Here is a 19,672-nt window from a genome sequence, read left to right as displayed (position 1 = left end):
CTGCAGGTGAGGTCCCCTTGGAGCTCTGATCCAGAGAGGCCCACTGTGGGAGTTCGCAGCCTCAAGAAACGTGAGGCTCAATACACCACCTGGAGGCAGCTCAGATGCCCCATAGCTGGGCAGAGCCCGGCACTGAGAAGCCTTAAAGGACAGAAGGTGAAAAGTAACCAGAGAAATGATGCACAACAGATGGGCCAGGCCCCTACTGGGCAGAAACCAGCTGGGAAGATTTCTGTGGCTCAGGAATATTAGTTCTAACATCTGCAGCCCATATTCTTGGAATGGAGACCTGGGCTAGAGGAATAAGCCCTAAGTGGGTTAAGACTTCCCTGCAGGGGCTGTTAAATTTAGTCACAGTGATTTACTTAGTTACCCTCAGAGGAATTATTTCACTGGGTTTGGGGGATCACTTCTTGAACTTGTGTAATTCTACGGTTGCTGCCCTTTCTTTCTTAAAGTGAATTGATCATGCCAGGGTGACGGAGCCCTTTAATCCACTTTAACTGCCCAAAGCTAAAGTTACAGTATGTGCTTTAATCCCATCTGCAAAACCTTGGCAGTCTGGATGCACCTTTAAAATATTCCCGTGTCCAGAAGCACTGGTGGGCATATAAGTGAACTTTCAAAGAGAAAGAAAAATAAATTGGCAGGCTGGTGATGCTGACAGGGCTTCTCCACTTTCCAAGCTGTTTCTTGCTCTCTTCTTTACCACCACCCTGAGATGAGAGCTGGGTTGCAGTGCAGCCCAATGGCAAATGTCCTGGCAACTGCAGCGGCATTAAAATGGTGAGAGGGGGTTTGACTATACTCTCTCGTTGCACACACCAAAAGGAGTAGGTCCTTTTGCTCTTCCCCTCAGCATCCTCCTCCTTCTCCCCACTTCTGCACCCTGTAGTCATGCCACTGTACTAGTTAGTCTCTCTGTTTCATTAACTCCCTGCGTTAAGAATTGCTTTTATCCTGGTGGTTTACTGCTCCTTTACGATGCTTTACAAGATGTTCTATTGAAGCTGCCCTCAATGTTTTTGTGGAAACACGCGAGCCTGTATGTGGATATTGATATACGAGCATTCATGCAAGTATGCCATAATTGCTGTGCTTTTGTTTGCCTGCAGTGGAAGGCGTCAGAGGGGGGTGACAATAGAAGCCAAGATGGGAAGACGAGGACTCCAGTATCTCCTGCAGCTTTGTCCAATTGCTTCTGTCGTCGGTCCCTGTTGGAGCACCAAGGAGTTCTCTGTGGCTGTCTTGCAGCTTAGGGAAATCATATAATGCTAACACTCAAAAGATGCTGTAAGCATCTCTTTTCTTTTAATGTACAAGGCATGGCTGTTCCAAAACATAGGCTAGTTTTGTGTGTTAGTCCTGCTTCAGGGGGTAGACTGATGATGCTCCAAGGCTGCTTTCAGACAGGTGGCTCCTAGCGCTATCCAATCATTGATCTTCCATTGTAGGCAGAATTGCAATTGACTTGCAACACCATCGGGAGCATTGTGATTTTCCTGTGTGTATATCCTGCTTTGTTCTGTCCAAAATGGTAGGCATGGCATAGCTGCTGTGGGTAGAGAATTTGAAACTCAGCACACATTCAGTAACCTTCGTGGTTTTATATTCCCAGTTTATTTTTTAAAAAATTATCTTTTAATTATCACCAAGACATATTCAATGAAGGAGCGGTATAGTGCTGTAACACTATTCTGATATAATGCTGATTTTTATTATGGTGCTATAATGCTTTAACACCATACTACAATAATGCTATAACGCTATACCAGCTTATCATAAAAAACCAAAATCAGAACCCAGAACTTCTTGACAATGAATAAACGAACTATCAAATACAAAAACAGGACTGCACAATATTGCCCAGCACATACAAATGTTATATCACATAAGCGCTGCATTGCAATAGGATTACTTTCGTGAAATGGCATTGCTCACATCAAAATCCTGCCATTTTGACTGGTCCTTTCTATATGTGCAATTTTTCACTTTTATTACAGTCTTTCTGCATGTGTCACTTTCTTGCAAACCTACTTTGTCATGAGTTCTGCAGCCCGAAGAATGCATACAGCCCATTTTTCCATGGAAGAACGAGAGGGAGAAAGAATGCCCATAGAAATCCTGCAAACAGGGAAGCAGTCACTGATGACGAATGGGATCTACTCACACAATTCTGCGGCTTGCAGTTAGTACAAAAGAAGAGCCTTTCTGGATCCCAGCAAGGGGTGATCTACTCCAGCACCCTCTTCTCACCGTTGGCCAAACAGATGGCAGGGGGAAACCTCTAAGCATGCAGGACACAACCACAACAGGACAACTTACAGTCTATATTTGGTAGCACAGTTTACCTTCTACATTTGGACCAGGCAGAGGGAAGACAGCACAGAGAGGAAAAGAAAGGGGAATATGAGCAACTACTGTTCTGTGTGCTTTGAGTTTCTTTCAACTGAGGATTAGCACTGAAAGGCTAAGGCAAAAGTTTCACAGAACAGGTGATGGTTGGAATCTGCTGGGGAAATGAAGATGTAAGACTGGCTTTGGCATTTGGGCAAACCCGGCTAAAGACAAAAATGAAAAGGAGACTCCCCAGGATTATGTTAAATAAAGAGATAGCCTTTAAGCATGCACAGAGTGTCTCTGCCTCACAACTGGATAAATACAGCCAGCTCCCATGGTTTCAAGGAAGAGTTCAAAGGTTAAAAAAAGATACAAATTGTTATGCATCAGGCTTGACCCCCCCAGCACCTCTCTTTCTGGAAACTGACCACTAACAGCAATTCTCTGGGTGCCTACTCAGAAGTAAGCCCCACTGAAAGCAAAAGGGCTTATTCTCAAGTATGAAAGGGGATGGGGGAGGAAATCGATTTCTTAAATGAGAAAGTGCCTAATGTACATTTCTTGGACCAATACGTGAACCAAAATTCAATTAGCCTTAGAAATGTACGCTTTTCTGAATTTTGCGATGCAGTTCTCCAACTAAACATCTGAGAATGGGGAGGGAAGCGTGTAGCATCTTCCCCATCTTTCACCAGAGCCAGGTGCTGTGAGAGTGGCCACCTAGTGAGGAAGTCCTGGCTTGTGTGGGACTAATATCTAGCTGCTTCAGCAGACACTCCTAGGCCAGGAGACCAAGGTGGAGAAACATATATACACTTTCGCCCCTCTGTGATGACTATTGACTCATTGTCTGTTCTATTGTGTTTTAAATATACTGTAAGCCACCTCGAGAACTTCCCTTAGTGATCAGGGTATATGCTCCTAAACAAACCATGTATACAAAAATGTGCAGTTTAGGTGAAACTATTTATAAAATGCACACATTTCGGCAAATAAGATGCAGAAATGCATTCTCTCGGGGGGAAATCTCTTTGCGAAAGTGTGTCTATTAGCCAAAACGGCATACAAAAACGCCCGTGTTAGGAGGAAGAATTCACACCAAAGTGCTGACCAATTTTCACGAGGATTTAAAACAAATAAATCGCAAATTGCCGTGAAAATGGGGAGAACGGAATGGGAGCAACGAGAACCCGAGAGAAGCAGAAATTGGCAGATTCTTCCATCCTTACTCCTACGTAAGTGAATGCAGGATTGCAGCCTATGGGTTAGTTATGTCCATTAATTTCCGTGGCTCTGCTCTGAGTCTAACTAACGTCGGATCCAACCCCTTGTTGCCAAACTCCTCCTGTATGTCATTCAAGTAAATAATTTGTTGACTTGTGTAGCCTGTTGGCTGGTTGTCAGCCAGCACCTCATGGCTGAATTTCCCAGCTGGCCTTGCTTTGGATTATCACCCACATGGTAGCAGAGCCACAAGCTGAACTAGATCACCCTTTCCGTTTTGATCCTGTCTTTGGAAAATGGGAGTGTGACTAACGAACCCCACCAGCAGCAGGAAGTCTCTCCCCCCCCCCCCAGGACAAACTCAGGACATATCCATGGAAAATGGTGGATTCTGCAGCCGTGAAAAGAGCAGGCTTTTTTCTTTTTTCAGCTTCTCCTGAATGCATTGTCTATGCTCCATTTAACTGACAGCACCTCTCTTTTTGTTGGACAACATAAATAAGGAGCTGCTGTAGCACTGCTTTCTATGAACCCTCCACACAAAACCCTCCAGGGCCTCCAGATTCCTCTCAGAGAGAAGGAGGATTTTGTTTGTCATTTATAGGGAATGCGAACCAGGGAGCCGGGTGGGGTGGGGAGTTTTTGCTCCTCGTGGCCAGCAGGGGTCTCTAGCACATCAAGAATTGCGGCAAAAAACAGCCGAGGGAGACAAGGTTGGAAAAATCCACTTATTTTTCTCTGCTTCTGCCACATACAACGGGTCGGCAGCAAATTGGAGGTGGAAGCTTCAAATCTCCTCCCTTCATGTGTGAAGGAGAGGGGAGCCTTGAGGTTTGCCATGACTTGTTCACAATCTACGGACGGCTAAAAGGACCCCCACGACCACCCCCAAAAACCTGCTGGTGTCTGAGCAACCTGACCTTGGCTGAGGGTGCTTCCTGACAGGGGTTTATTGTGGGATCCTGGCTTCTCATGCAGGCAAGTTCCCCCCGCCCCCAGTATCCACATGATGCCCTTGCCATCAAAATGCTAGCCTGTATCCCCACCCCTTTCTAATTTAATCTAGATTTTCCCTCTCCTTCCAGGGAAAATCTGATTGGTTAATGAAACAAACATCCAAACCTATTGCCAATGGCCCATTTGCAACACCTTAACAACCTGTGTTCAACTATTAACCCCCTGGTCTGGAAGCTGCCTAAATTAGCTGACGATTGTGCTGCACAGACCCATGATCCTAAGCCACCATCCCCAATGCCTTTTTAATGGTGCTGTAGTCTAAACCACTGAGCCTCTTGGGCTTGCCAATCAGAAGGTCGGCGGTTCGAATCCCCGTGACGGGGCGAGCTCCCGTTGCTTGGTCCCGGCTCCTGCCAACCTAGCAGTTCGAAGGCACATCAAAGTGCTAGTAGATAAATAGGTACCACTCCGGCGGGAAGGTAAACGGCGTCTCTGTGCACTGCTCTGGTTCCACCAGAAGCGGTTTAGTCATGCTGGCCACATGACCCGGAAAAACTGTCTGTGGACAAACGCTGGTACCCTCGGCCTGTAAAGCGAGATGAGCACCACAACCCCAGAGTCGTCTAAGACTGGACTTAACTGTCAGGGGTCCTTTACCTTGTACCTTTTTAACAAGGCACCTAGCTGACACGAGGCATTCTGCAAAAACAAACAAACATGATGATTTTTAGAACACCAAAAGAGTTGTCAACAGACTTATCAACCTAAAAAGGCAAATGTGAAAAGCAAATACAACACAGAGAGAAAAGAGGGACAGTGGAAGATGATCAAGGGTAGAAATTGATGTTGCAGAAGCCACGGAGAGCTCCTGCAGCTGCTCTGTGCCCCTTTCACACTGCTTTCTTATAGTGGCTCAGTCCAGACAATCCTGTAAATGATTGTTTGGAGCCATGGCAGGCCACACGTTTGCACATCCTTTCCTTTGCAATCGAGGGGACAAGTCGGAAGCTCCCACTTGAAATCTGTGGCAAACCATTGCTTGCTGCTTCGTCCAAATGCTGTGTCTTGTGCAGGATCATGGTTTGCGATGTGTTGCTTTCACAGTGCAATGTTTGCTGCCTTCGGTCAAGTTGGCCAAATGGAAATGGGAAGTGGAAGCTTCTAATCTCTTCCCCACACATTCATGGGGTGGGGGTGGAGAGGAGGGGTCCCGTGAGGCCCGTGATCTCTGTGGCCCATTCTCATGCCTAACATCAGCATACAGCATCCTTGGGCAGCTGATGGGGCTGTTACCGATACCTGCTTTGGCATTCCTTTAAAAAACAAGCAAACAGCTGATTCTGGGAACTGCAGTTGGAGAGGCTGTAGCTCAGGGATAACACACACGTTTTTCAGTCAGAATGTCCAGATTTCAATCCCTGGTATCTCTAGGCCAGGCTGGGAGAGAACTTCATCTGCAATTCTGGAGAACAGTCTGTGTTGACAATACTGTCAGGAGCTTGTCCTACACTCGAGTAGGACCCTGGCAGAGACACATGCCCGACTGGCATGTTCTCTCCCTCCTGGTCGCTCGTTCGGGAGCTTCAAAAGCTTTCTTCTGCCCGAACATCACAGCGACCAATGACAACAAACATTGGCACACTTAGGGATCCGCAGAGTCTTCGCAGCTTGCGTAACAGACCTCAGCAACTCAGCATTTTGGCTAATCTACTTTATTTACATATAAACACACACGGAGCACTGCAACATGGCTCCCTCTCTCTCTAGCATCAGACAGCAAAGAGAAAAAGATCAAAGGACAATAGTCCCACAATAGTCCCACTTCACGGAACACAGTAACACAAACATCCTGTCTCTGTCACTTCCCACTTTGTCGAGTCAAAACATACACCGTCATGTGATAGACAACAATCCCATGACTGCAATCACGGAGCAGGAATTCTAACAAATACTGACTACTGATATAATTTGTTATAAAGCAGTTTCCTATGCTCCTAAATGTTTGGCAATGCTCCAGAATTATGGGATATCATAGGGGTAATTGTGGAAAATTAACATGGTGGTTCTCCTCTGCCCGGTCCTGATTCAGAGCATTCCTACTCTGCTCAGGCCACACAAATGTAGGAGACAATCCACTAGAGATCCCTTTGCTGGGGCCACCTCAAAACTAAAGCTGGCCCTCCGCATTTCACACAACAGTAAACCATGGTTGGTCACAGTTAGGGATGGGAGGATCGATCAATTTTGGTTTTCTCAGTTTTGTCATTTTTTCTGACTCTTAAATTCAGTTCTCCATATTTCTGCAGCAATTTGGGATTTTCATTTTTAAAAGAACACCCTCATGGAAATCTTTCCTCATTTAAGTGCAGATTTCTCCTGAAGAACACATTTTTGTATGCAGTTTCATCTAATGTACACATTTTTGTAAACTATAATGTTTCCCCCCCTTGTCCTTTTCACTAGTGTGCTCATTTTTATTTCCCCCAGATATATGCATTTTTGTAAGCATAGGTTGGTTAGAGAAGTACATCACAAATTTCAGATACGTGTGAATTTTTAAGGATGGTTGAGTTTCAGTTTTCACATTGCTTCAGAAGGTGCAAATTTGATAAATTTGACTTTAAATGCAGACCGAATGGAACCTCTCCCCCACCTGTAGTTATGGGGGGCTGATCCATTAGGGCAAAATGGGGCACTGCCCCAGCAACCTCTGTCTACCCTCGACCAGTCACTACCAACCTGCCTTCTTAAACCAAATCAGAGGGGTGGCTCTGGCTGTCACCTTCCTCCTCCTCCTTAGTCTCACTGTTGCCTTTGTGCAACTCAGGAAGGAGGAAGCTGGGAACACAACTAGAAGGAATTAGTCCTCTTGTCACTGGCTCTGGCTACACCTACTGGTGGCCTCCTACCTTCCGCCCTGCCAGTTTCAACAGGCACCAGCCAACACTGTTTGTCATTATGTCCAAATGCAGCCAACACCTAGTGTGTGATGTCGTTTGTCACTGCACTGTGCATTTTTGAAACGGTGTCTTGCTGTTGATGTTAACTGCTGCTGCAGGGTCCTTGATGGATAGGAAGTTTTGCCGCAGATATTTTAAATACTGTATTTTTCGCTCCATAAGACGCACCAGTCCACAAGACGCACCTAGTTTTTGGAGGAGGAAAACAAGAGAAAAATATTCTGAATCTCAGAAGCCAGAACAGCAAGAGGGATCGCTGCGCAGCCTGCATTCGCTCCATAAGATGCACACACATTTCCTCTTACTTTTTAGGAGGGAAAAGGTGAGTCTTATAGAGCAAAAAATACGGTAAGTACACCCCATGCTAGATGTATGATAAAGAGACAAAGAACAGGATCATGCCACATTGACTGCCGCTGGTCTATAGAGCTATGGAAACAATCTCAGATCTGTAACTTTGATGCAGTACATATTACAGGGAAAAACCATGAATCTTCGTACTTACATAACAGATACAGTACAGCCACAGTGCTGTGGAAGAGGATTAGGAGGAACTGTCTTTTGTACAATATGCGAAATGGCCCTCTGGGGTAAATTGGATATGACAGCAGCCGACCCTGCTCCTGTGTGTGTGTGTGTGTGTGTGTGTGTGAAGTTCACTGCCAATTAATCCCAGCAAAGTGGAAGAAGGGGATGGAGTGAGATGGGAAACTTCAAGCACAACACGAAACATAGAAAACTGTCTTGTACAGAGCCAACTCATTGTTCTATCTACCTCAGCATTGTCTACACTGACTAGAAGTGGCTCTCCAGGGTTTCGTTTTTTAAAAATAATAATAATTTGTATTGAATTTTACAATTTTATATTCCACACAATCACCATTATCACAAAAAACATGTATAAGCCCCAGTCCCCTGACTGACTTCCCTCAACTTCCCCTTCTGGTTCATTAAATATTTATTTCTCCTGCCTGTTTTATTCTACTTTGATTTTATAATATTTTACCTGAATATTATTACATTCTTATCATTTTTGTACCATACTTCCCAAATCACATCTTACGTTTTATTGTTTCCCCAAATGTTGCATCTTAGCTTTTGTCTTGTTTTCTTGATTGTAAATGTTTATTCAAATCCTGCTAGTGAGTCCACTTCTTTACAATATTTCTGTAAATACAACATGTACAATTCCCAGTACAGTGGTGCCCCGCAAGATGAATGCCTCGCAAGACGGAAAACCCGCTAGACGAAAGGGTTTTCCGTTTTGGAGGTGCTTCGCAAAACAAATTTCCCTATGGGCTTGCTTCGCAAGACGAAATGTATTGCGAGTTTTTCTGACTTTTTTTTCCTCCTGCCCTTTTTCTAAGCCGCTAAGCCGCTTATCCGCTTATCCGCTAAGCCGCTAAAAGCCGCTAAGCCGCTAATAGCGCTAATCCGCTAAGCTGTCAATGGGCTTGTTTCTCAAAACGAAAAAACCGCTAGACGAAGAGAATCGCGGAACGGATTCTTTTCGTCTTGCGAGGCACCACTGTACTTTTAAAAGTCTCTGTTGTCCTAATCTCTTAGTTTTCCAGTTAGTTTCGCCATTTCGGCATATTCCGCCAGCTTTTCTTGCCATTCTTCTTTTGTTGGTGTCTTGTCATCTTTTCATCTTTGGGCCAGGGCTCTCCAGGATTTCAGAGCAAGTTCTATCCCAGCCCTGCCTGGAGTTGCCAGGGACTGAACCTGGGACCATGCAAAGCAGGTACTCTACCAATGAACTACAGCCCTTCTCAGATGGGCTGGCTTTTTATGGTTTTGGGTTTCTCCCCTAGTAGGGTTCATAGAATTGTAGAGTTGGAAGGGACCCTGAGGATCATCTAGTCCAGGGGTCAGCAACCCTTTTCAGCTGTGGGCTGGTCCACCGTCCCTCAGACCGTGTGGTGGGCCAGAAGCTTAACATGAGTCAATGGTGTGATTCACCAACAAAAAAAGAGAAGTTAATGCTATTCTAGGCTGCATCAGTAGCGTCCAGATCAAGGGAAGTAATAGTACCACTCTATTCTGCCTTGATCAGGCCTTACCTGGAATACTGTGTCCAGTTCTTGGAAGGATATTAACAACCTGGATCATGTTTCAGAGGAGGGCGAGCAAGTTGATCCAGGGTCTGGAAGCCAAGTCTTATGAGGAACAGTTGAAGGATTTTTTTCAGCAGGGGGCCGGCTGGTCCACTGTCCCTCAGACCTTGTGGGGGGTTGGACTATATCTTTTTTTTGGGGGGGGGCGCGATGAATGAATTCCTATGCTCCACAAATAACCCAGAGATGCATTTTAAATAAAAGCGCACATTCTACTCATGTATAAACACACTGATTTCCTGGACCGTCTGTGGGCCAGATTGAGAAGGCAATTGAGCCACATCCGGACCCTGGGCCTTAGGTTGCCTACCCCTGATCTAGTCCAGCCCCCTGCAATGCAGGAATATGCAGCTGTCCTATACAGGGATCGAACCTGCCAAGTTGGTGTTATCGGCACCACGCTCTAACCAACTGAGCTGTCCAGGCTCCTGCTACCTTTCTGTAATCAATCAATCAATCAATCAATCAATCAATCAGTGACTTTAAAATGGTTCTAGGGAAGGGCAGAAAGCATAGACATGAGGAAGGGTCCACCTGCCCCCTCCTACCCACCCATACTGTGCATTGTATCTCCCCTTCAACTCCCAGCTTTGCCGAGATTTGTTATGGCCCAGGTTGGATCAGGCTGTGTGGTGCCTAGTTGCTGCCTTGCGGTGAAGTCATATGCCTGTTTATTCAGATGTTACTCCCACTGTCTTCATTCTTGCTTTATCCTTAACTGAGTGTTTTCTGAGTGGCTGTGGTTCTCTGCCCATTCGACATAAGTCAGTAGACACTTCTCTGAGGAGGCATGTATCCTTATACTAGGCATTTAAAAACTAGGACAATTTAAATGGTGATAGGTGTGAAATTATTAAAATAGTTTAACAGTGCAGATTTTATAAAAATACATGATCCTTGTGGTGGATCCATCAGAAAGAACTGTGGTGGGTTTTGGAGTTACAGAACTAATCAGGAATTTAAGAAAAAACAATGGGCAGTAATCTTCTTCTTCTTTGGCGATCACGCGTAGCTGAGTAAGATTGACTTCCATAAACACAGTTTTAACAATGAGTCCGTAAGTGACTGTAGAGGCCAATTCTGGATCCACACGTCCTTCCACAGCGGGGACATCGGTTTCCGGGAAGGAGTTGAACATGGTGTGGATTTGCCAAGCATGCCTTCCTTGTAGCACATTTCTCCCTTGTGTCCTGAATTTGAGTGTCTTCAAAGCCCATGACACCTTTGGTAATGGCTGTTCTCCAACTGGAGCACTCGCAGGCCAGCGTTTCTCAGTTGTCAGTGTTTATACCACATTTTTAAAGATTTGCCCTGAGACAGTCTTTAAACCTCTTTTGTTGACCACCAGCATTACGCTTTCGGTTTTTAAGTTTGGAGTAGAGTGGTTGCTTTGGAGAAGGGATGCGGTTGGTGCTGTGGGTTAAACCACAGAGCCTAGGATTTGCTGATCAGAAGGTCAGCAGTTCGAATCCCTGTGACGGGGTGAGCTCCCGTTGCTTGGTCCCTGCTCCTGCCAACCTAGCAGTTTGAAAGCCCGTCAAAGTGCAAGTAGATAAATAGGTACCGCTCCAGCGGGAAGGTAAATGGCGTTTCCGTGTGCTGCTCTGGTTCACCAGAAGCGGCTTAGTCATGCTGGCCACATGACCCGAAGCTGTACGCCGGCTCCCTCGGCCAATAAAGCAAGATGAGCGCTGCAACCCCAGAGTCGGTCACGACTGGACCTAATGGTCAGGGGTCCCTTTACCTTTACTTTTTAGTTGCTTTGGAAGACGACCATCAGGCATCCGCACAATGGCATAACTGTGGGCTTGTTCAAATTTTTACTTGTCCCATTCCTAGAAAGCATGGGGTCAAATGGTTTTCCACTTGTCCTGTGCTTTCTAGACATGGGTCCAAGTCGTTTTGCCTTTGCCCCTCTGGGATTCCCTGGAAAACCCACACTTTAGTGCTAAATCGGAACAAATGGCAATCCTCAAAAAAACCCAATTGCTGTTCCTTCTGATTTCTTTTGATTCCGTTGGCTTCCCCAGAGGAAAGTGACAGGCCAAACAGAAGTGTGTGGGAGCTTAATATTTTATCTGAACTCTGAGAATTTTGATTACACCAGCACTATGGGGTGTGAGTGGCTCCACAGTTTAGAGGAGGACCTCAAGCATATGTTGCTTTTGGGTCAACAGTTCTAGTGGAGCCTTCACTCTAGTCAGCAGATTGGATGCTGCCAGGTCCAGGTCGTATTTAAGATCAAAAGGTTTAATCATGAGAAGAAAACAAAAGGATAGCAGGAAATGGAACAGTTAGATTCAGCCCTATTCCTTTCTTTCCCATCCCTGATTACTCATCACTGGATGAAGGTCAAGATAGTCCCAGTGGGTTGGTATTTAGGCCAGGGATGGGGAACCTGTGGCCCCCCAGATATTGCTGGACTACAACCCCCATCATCCCTCACCATTGGCTATTGGCCATGTTGGTTGGAGCTGATGAGGATTGGAGAACAACAATATATGGAGGCTTACAGGTTCCCCACTTTGACTTTGAACAGTTACCTGCTTCCCAGTAGTGATGTATGGAAGTGAGAGCTGGTCCATAAAGACGGCTGATCGCCGAAGAATTGATGCTTTTGAATTGTGGTGCTGGAGGAGACTCTTGAGAGTCCCATGGACTGCAAGAAGAACAAACCTCTCCATTCTGAAGGAAATCAGCCCTGAGTGCTCACTGGAAGGACAGATCCTGAAGCTGAGGCTCCAATACTTTGGCCACCTCATAAGAAGAGAAGACTCCCTGGAAAAGACCCTGATGTTGGGAAAGATGGAGGGCACAAGGAGAAGGGGACAACAGAGGACAAGATGGTTGGACACCAGCATGAGTTTGACCAAACTGTGGGAGGCAGTGGAAGACAGGAGTGCCTGGCGTGCTCTGGTCCATGGGGTCCATGGGGTCCATGGGGTCACGAAGAGTCAGACACGACTAAACAACTAAACAACAACAACATATACTGCCTTTTCTCCATGAAGATGAAGGTGGAAATTCAACAATTGCATCAGAAGATCTATAAGGGCAGGGAAATTTGTTTGTTATTACTGAACTACTTATTGTGGAATGCCTGATAAGTTTCTGAGAAGTCTCAGGGTTCATAAGAGCACAGTTTTGACAACCGCCACCCTAAGACCTATCCAGATGAGGGCATTTTCCAGGAAGAGGATTGTGATTCAATATGCCTGTTTTTCCTTCCTCAGAGCTACCACACAGGCATCTCCATTAGCTCACCCTGTTCTTGTTGAGAATCTCATCCAAATTCTCGAGTTACAGCAGGCGCGATCTTCCTGCCTTCTCCAGCATCGGTCTTCCTTCCCATGTAAATAAAAAAGTAATCTGAGAAGGAGCTTGTAGATGGAGGTTGCCTCTCTATGATAAACAAGCATGACCTTATGCACTTACCGTAAGTCAGTGCCAGGCTATTAGTTTGCCCTGAGCTCACCTTTAGGTTGTGAAAGGCCAGTGGGTAAGACCTAGCCTTTTCTTCCTTTACCTGCTAAAATCAGGGTTAAATTATATATGACATTAAATGTATTATTTGACATTTCATATAGCTTTTTTAGTAAAAAAAATAAAAAACCCTAAACACTGACATCTGCTGGGGGCAGGGGACAATAAGGACTAGCTATGCCACAGACCTGACAAAAGTCACATACAGTGGTACTTCAGGTTACAGACTCCGCTAACCCAGAAATAGTACCTCAGGTTAAGAACTTTGCTTCAGGATGAGAACAGAAATCACGCGGTGGCAGTGGGAGGCCCCATTAGCTAAAGTGGTGCTTCAGGTTAAGAACAGTTTCAGTTTAAGAACATACCTCCTGAACAAATTAAGTTCTTAACCTGAGGTACTTTGCTCTGTCCCGAGAGGGAAGCTCCAGTGGCCATGAATGGAATCTTCCCACACCCAGTAGTACTCTTATGAGTTTGGGGTGTTAACCTGGGTACCAGACACCTCTCATTCCTGGATCCAGTGAGTTTTAGAATTTAATTGGGGCATCTAATTCTTGCAATAGCCAGGCTAGCCTCCTGGTGAGGTGATAGCCTGGGTGATGAGCCATTAAGGGACATTAAGAGCCTTAGTACAAGACAACAGATGGGTGGGGTCCCCCTCCCTCAACAAATAAAGCCAGAGTTGTGAGTTTGCAGTGATGTGACCTAGGAAGGAAAGCAGTAAGCTGGAAAAAGAGGGGGAGAGCAACATTTGAGAGCAAAGTTTGATTTCTGTTGGAGGCTGCAGCTATGGGAGAAACCCCTTTGGGGGTCGATGTGAACCCCACCACTGTGGGCTCAGGTTGTATATAGAAACCATGCATCATAAAGACACCACAGTCTCTGCTGTGCCTCATTCTCAAAAGGAAACACGAACCCTGTGTACGTGCCTGGAACCCCAGGAAACTTGAACCATCTGCAGATTGGTGTGGCATGCTACAGTATGTTTGGACCAAGGTTGCTGGAAAACTCAGCTTGTAATGGACATGGAAGTAGAAATTGCTGCAGTATGCATTATCATTAGAAATGAAATTCCAAGGTTGTGTTTGTTTGTTTTTTAAAAAATGAACTCTCACAAACTATGTCTTTAATAACATTGTTTTTAGAATAGTTTTGATGTTTCCTTTACATTGCATTCACATGCAACCCACTATGTGGGATGAGCTGATGGGTGGGGAGTCCAGTCCTGATTTCTGCATTGTTGAGCTGCATCAGTGCCAAGAAACACAACAGAAATATGGCAGAAATGACAAAAAATGCTGCTACAGTAGACAGCGAGACATAAAAGGTGGTATTTAGTGGAAACAGCGAGACATAAAAGGTGGTATTTAGTGGAAACAGCGAGACATAAAAGGTGGTATTTGGTGGAAACGGAACTGCATCAGAATGGAAACAGCGCTGATTACACGGGTTGGAGTGGAAATTGCTGTCTACTTACATCCCTAGATAAGAGTGAGGGTTCATTTCTCGTGGACTCTTCAGTGCTGGAGGAAAGAGTTAACTCTACCATACTGTACACTGTGCTTCCAGTCCTACTGGAGGTCCTGGCAGCATGTGATATCAGATTGTGTCACACATAATCTGGGCCTTCATCCTGGAGGCAAATGGTGGCTCTTGTACTGTAATCATGTTATGCTGGGTCTACTGTGGGCTGAGTTCATGGTACATGGTGTTGCTGTTCTCCAGTAGGAACCCACTTGGTGAGAAGGAATCTACCCTGGAGGGGAGGCCTACCCAGTGGCAGCATGGGAAAATTAATTTGTGCAAAGCAAGATGGCAGGAAACTAGAAGGGCCCAGAGCAGCAACTACTGGGCTCAGGAAGGAACTGAAGGGGAGATTTTAGAAGGAGCCCCAGATTCAAGGCAAACTCTGGAAGAAGACGGAGTAGCAGTTAGTGGCTGGCTTGACAGGATACGTTTCCTGACCCAGCAGAAGCTGGCTGTTTGGAAGAGTTATCCTTCTAGTGGCAGCACTGTATCAGGATCGTATTACAATGCACTCAGTGTGTTACATGTGGGGAAATCGCTTTGCAAAAATGTTTATATTAGGCAAAACGGCATACAAAAATGTGTGTATCAGCAGAAATTCACACTGTGTACTGATGAATTTTCAGGAGGACTCTCAAAACAAAATCCACAAATTGATGCGGAAATGTAGAGAAGTGAATTTAGGACTAGAAAAATAAGACACTGAAGCCAACATGTTTGCGTATCCCTGGTGAGTGCTGAAGCACATCATTAGTAGCATATATATCTTTGGAACCTGTTAATTTATTTTAGAAATACTTTATTGATTTTATTTTAGGCATTTAACTATTGCCCTCCAAAATATCCCAAGGGCAGTTTACACTGTCAAAGGAATGAGCTAATCAAACAATGAAAAATACAAAATAGATAAACAGCAGACATAGAAAAACACTCTGTGCTGTAGATAGCCTCTAACACTCCAGAGCGAGTCCATGCTTTCTCTCTCTCTCTCTGTATATATATATAATTGATTGAAAAAAACTATCTTGACTAGAATGTGCTTTTCGATTTAAAAATGACTCTCCCACTTTTCTGTATTGCGACAACAACATTCACAAGTGACACACGGAAGAATAAAAGGTGCTCTCAGACAAGCAAACGAGGCTATTCGAGATACTTCATCATCTTCAAGGGTGCCAGCAGCTTCCATCCCATTTTCGATCCCAGAGGCGGGGGCTCGCCAAGTTCACAAGCTACACCAAGTTGCAACAGCCACGCTCCCAGCAGATCCAACCTCATCTTTCAAAGGGCACATGATTTGCAACTTTAAACTTGCAGGATGCGGATAGCTACAGGCTCAGTGCCTTGCTCACCACTTCCATTTGGCCAGCAAGAGTGGAGTTCTCAAATGGGCGCAGCACTTCTCAGCTTCCTCCTGTTTTTAAAAAGCCCTTCTATGGGCAGCCAAGGCAGAGAAGGTGGAATGGCATTGGCACTTTCCACCCCACCAATATCTTCCAAAAACCAAAATGTGGGGCAACTATCCTACCTCTCCTCTCCTCTCCTCTCCTCTCCATCTTTGTCCCACACCAGCCACCCAGGCAAATCCTTCCCTCCAGAAAGGAGCAGAGGAATTAACATCATAGCTAAATGAAGTTGCAAGTGGGTGAGCCCTTCCACCTCCAACAATGGCTCTGTGCTGCAGCACCCAAAAAACCACATTATACCCATCCCTCTGCCATAGCTGTCAACCTTCCCTTTTTTTTGGGGGGGGGAAATTCCCTTATTCCAGTGCCGTTTCCCGCTGCTATCCCAGATTGTTAGATATCCTGTAGACTATCCCCGGGACAGGTGAGGCTGCTGATCCCTTATTTTCGAGGCTGCTTATCCCTTATTTTCAAATCTGAAAGTTGACAGCTATGCCCTCTGCTTGCTTCGGGTTGGCGATCCCTGGCTTAGAAGATTGCCTGCATATTATGCAATCTTAATAGAAGATGTAGAGCAGTGTTTCCCAAACTGGGTGATACTGCCGTGGGTGGGGGGCTGGCTGGAATAATCTAGGGTGGTGGTAGTAGCCTTGGGTACAATTGGGGGGCATTGAATAAAAATAAGGGGGCAGTGGAAGCATAAAGAAAGAGAAGAAAAGAAGATATATTTTTTTGAAAAACCGTCCGTACATGTTCCATCTGTTGTGTAATGACCCTTATGCTGCCAGGCCGGGAGCAGTTGCAGGATGGTGACAATGCCTCCCTGGGATCCAGCGGTGGTCGTGCTGAAGGTGAGGAGTTTCCCCAGGCTTGGTGTGAACCCTTTCCAGCTTCAACCAGGCCTGGGAAGTGGATTGCAACTAGCCTGCCTATTTGGCCAATGACAGGCAGGCTGCAGCACTGGCACTACCCATGGGGTGGATCGGACTGAGCCGGCCGGCTTAAAGAAGATAGATTTCAGGGGAGCACTGAATAATTTTTTCCTGAAAAGGAGGCAGTAGGCCAAATAAGTTTGGGAACCTTTTGGAACCTAGAGATTTCCTTTTTTGAAAGGAAAGCTCAGAGTTTGGGGTCCCTGCTGGCGTGGGTCCTGGTGTAATCACTACATCATGAATCTGGCCCTGGTAGGACCGCAGGAATTCCTATTGCCTGGTGTCCGAACAACTCACTTATCAATCAAAGTTCTGATTTCACTCATTGGCTAAAACCACAGACAGGCGGGAGCAGCCAGGCAGACATTATGTGACAGAAATTATTTAGAAGGGCATCTTCACACTGTGCTTCATAACTTTCATTCTAGAAGGGCTACAGACTTACTCTTTATATTAAAAACATGAAATCTGGTGCCTCTGTTCAGGGGCATCAATGAAGGCCTTCACAGGCGCTGGATTGACAGTGCCTCCACTGACTTTAACTGGGGTATAGGAGAAATGAAGGGTGGAAACAGTGCAACAAACTAAAATACTAGAATTCAGCTGTGGCAATTCATTGTTTGTAGCCATGTTTCAAAAATATCTTCTGTGCTAACAATGTATATTAAAACCTCAGCTGCAGGGGCCTCTAATTCTGGGCATACTGTGGGTGGTTTTGCCACCAGGACCATTGCAGGCATGGGAGACCTCAGGTGCCAGCGCAGTGGCGTAGCATGGGCAGGATCACAGGGGTGGTTGTCCCGGGCATGAAATTCTTTGGGGTACAAAAATTCAAAACAAAAGAAGAAAGTAGTAGTAATAAATTTAAAAAATAGTGCGCCTTCCCCATCACATAGAAAATCTTGCAGTGTTCACATGGGCAGACTAAGGAGCTGATTTGGGCAATGGTTGGTTGCGAGGGCTTTAGAAAGATACCCACTCCTGATCAATCCACCATCCCACTCTCCACCATGCACAATGCTCATGGGGCACCACTGCTGCCACTCGCGTAGGACACTGAGTTATTGCTGCTTCATTCCAGCCTATTGGCGGGCAGTGCTGAGGATACTAGCTTTGCCCTGGGTGCTGGAAACCCACGCTACACCACTGCATCAGAATCATAGAATCATAGAATAATAGAATCATAGAATCATAGAGTTGGAAGAGACCACAAGGGCCATCGAGTCCAACCCCCTGCCAAGCAGGAAACACCATCAGAGCACTCCTGACATATGGTTGTCAAGCCTCTGCTTAAAGACCTCCAAAGAAGGAGACTCCACCACACTGCTTGGCAGCAAATTCCACTGTCGAACAGCTCTTACTGTCAGGAAGTTCTTCCTAATGTTTAGGTGGAATCTTCTTCCTTGTAGTTTGGAACCATTGCTCCGTGTCCGCTTCTCCGGAGCAGCAGAAAAAAACCTTTCTGGATGTGTCCCGCCAAGTCTCTGGATCTTGCCCTTGGGATTGTCCCCAGGCCACACCCCAGCCCAGCCCAACTTCATACCCACCTTGAGCGCTTCTGCTTTGCCAGGATGTATCCTTGAACTCTGAGAATGCCTCTTGGGGGGCTGGATAGATAGAAACAGGCGTGTGTGTGTGTCCGGCCCCATCCACCGCTGCCAGGTGGCCTCCAGAAGGTTGCCCAGATGGGAATGTGGCCCTCAGTCTGACAAAAATTCCCACTCAGCTAATGAACTGGGGGTGATATGGCACGGTTGTGCCTGGTTTGTGTTTAATGATCCAGTGGTGTGTGCATCCCTGTCATTGTGAGTTCATTTGCACCCTGGATGGCATGTGGGTGTCATCTCTGACACGGTCTCTGATTGGTGGGACCTGGAAGAGTTTCCATTGTGACACTGAGAGGGTGTCTGTCATTTTTCATCCTGTTCCCACCCCCTGTTTGTATGTTCTGCTCCTCCCAGCATGAGCAAGCACTCGATCCACCACCACATGCTGATGCAATGTGATTGTTTTGTCTTATATTATGGCATTTTTCTCCTTCTGTTTTTGAATGCTACTCTGCAGAAGAGCAAGATTCTCCCCCTCTTCATCATCACCTCCTTTGGTAGTAGCTTGCTGGTGGAGAACAGCTTAAATCCCCTGTGAAATCGAGAGGCTCAGGACTTCCTGTGGGTTTAATTCATGATGACAGACGGAGTAAAATTCTATGCACGTTTCTTCAGAAGTAAGTCCCAGTAAGTTCAATGGAGAGTACTCCCTGGAAAGGGTGTAGTATAAGAGATGTAATGAGCAAATCAATGCGACAGAGTGCAAATCCACTGCGGTCTCTCTATGTGACCATGGCAAAGACAGTGGCATCTTCAAGCCAGTTATTTACAACACTCATTTCTAAGGTGCTTAGCAATTATATATTATAAAAGAGTGGTTTGTAGAAGTGTTCACACACACACACACACACACACACACACACACACACACACACTCTTCAAATAGAAAACCAGGCTTTGATGGGAACTACCCAGAGGAGGTCTTAGCAAATGACAGATCCTTTTTGTGTTAACAGAGCAACCTTTTAATTCATGTCTATGATCTTTTCAATCAGGTGAGATTTCTTACACACACACACACACACACAAACTCTGGCCTCCCTGCCTGGCTATCCCAGATGCCATTAGACATAACTCAACAGACGATTTCATAAACCTACTTAAGAATGTAAAAGTTTG

General features: G+C 45.7%; 1 long non-coding RNA gene across 1 annotated transcript; it reads right to left on the bottom strand.

The window, feature by feature from the left end:
• Positions 1 to 472: 472 nt before the first annotated feature.
• On the bottom strand, positions 473 to 18,732 carry LOC309334629. The gene is made up of 2 exons (XR_014153207.1): positions 18,494 to 18,732; positions 473 to 1,555 (listed from the first exon to the last, which is right to left on the bottom strand). It is a non-coding gene; the product is annotated as an uncharacterized lncRNA (long non-coding RNA).
• Between the last annotated feature and the right edge of the window lie 940 nt (positions 18,733 to 19,672).

This window comes from Podarcis erhardii, assembly GCF_964252035.2.
Source record: "Podarcis erhardii genome assembly, chromosome: 2".
NCBI classification, from domain to species: Eukaryota; Metazoa; Chordata; class Lepidosauria; order Squamata; family Lacertidae; genus Podarcis; species Podarcis erhardii.
The sequence above is the reverse complement of the archived record's forward strand: the minus strand, read 5'-3'. Positions and strand labels throughout refer to the sequence as shown.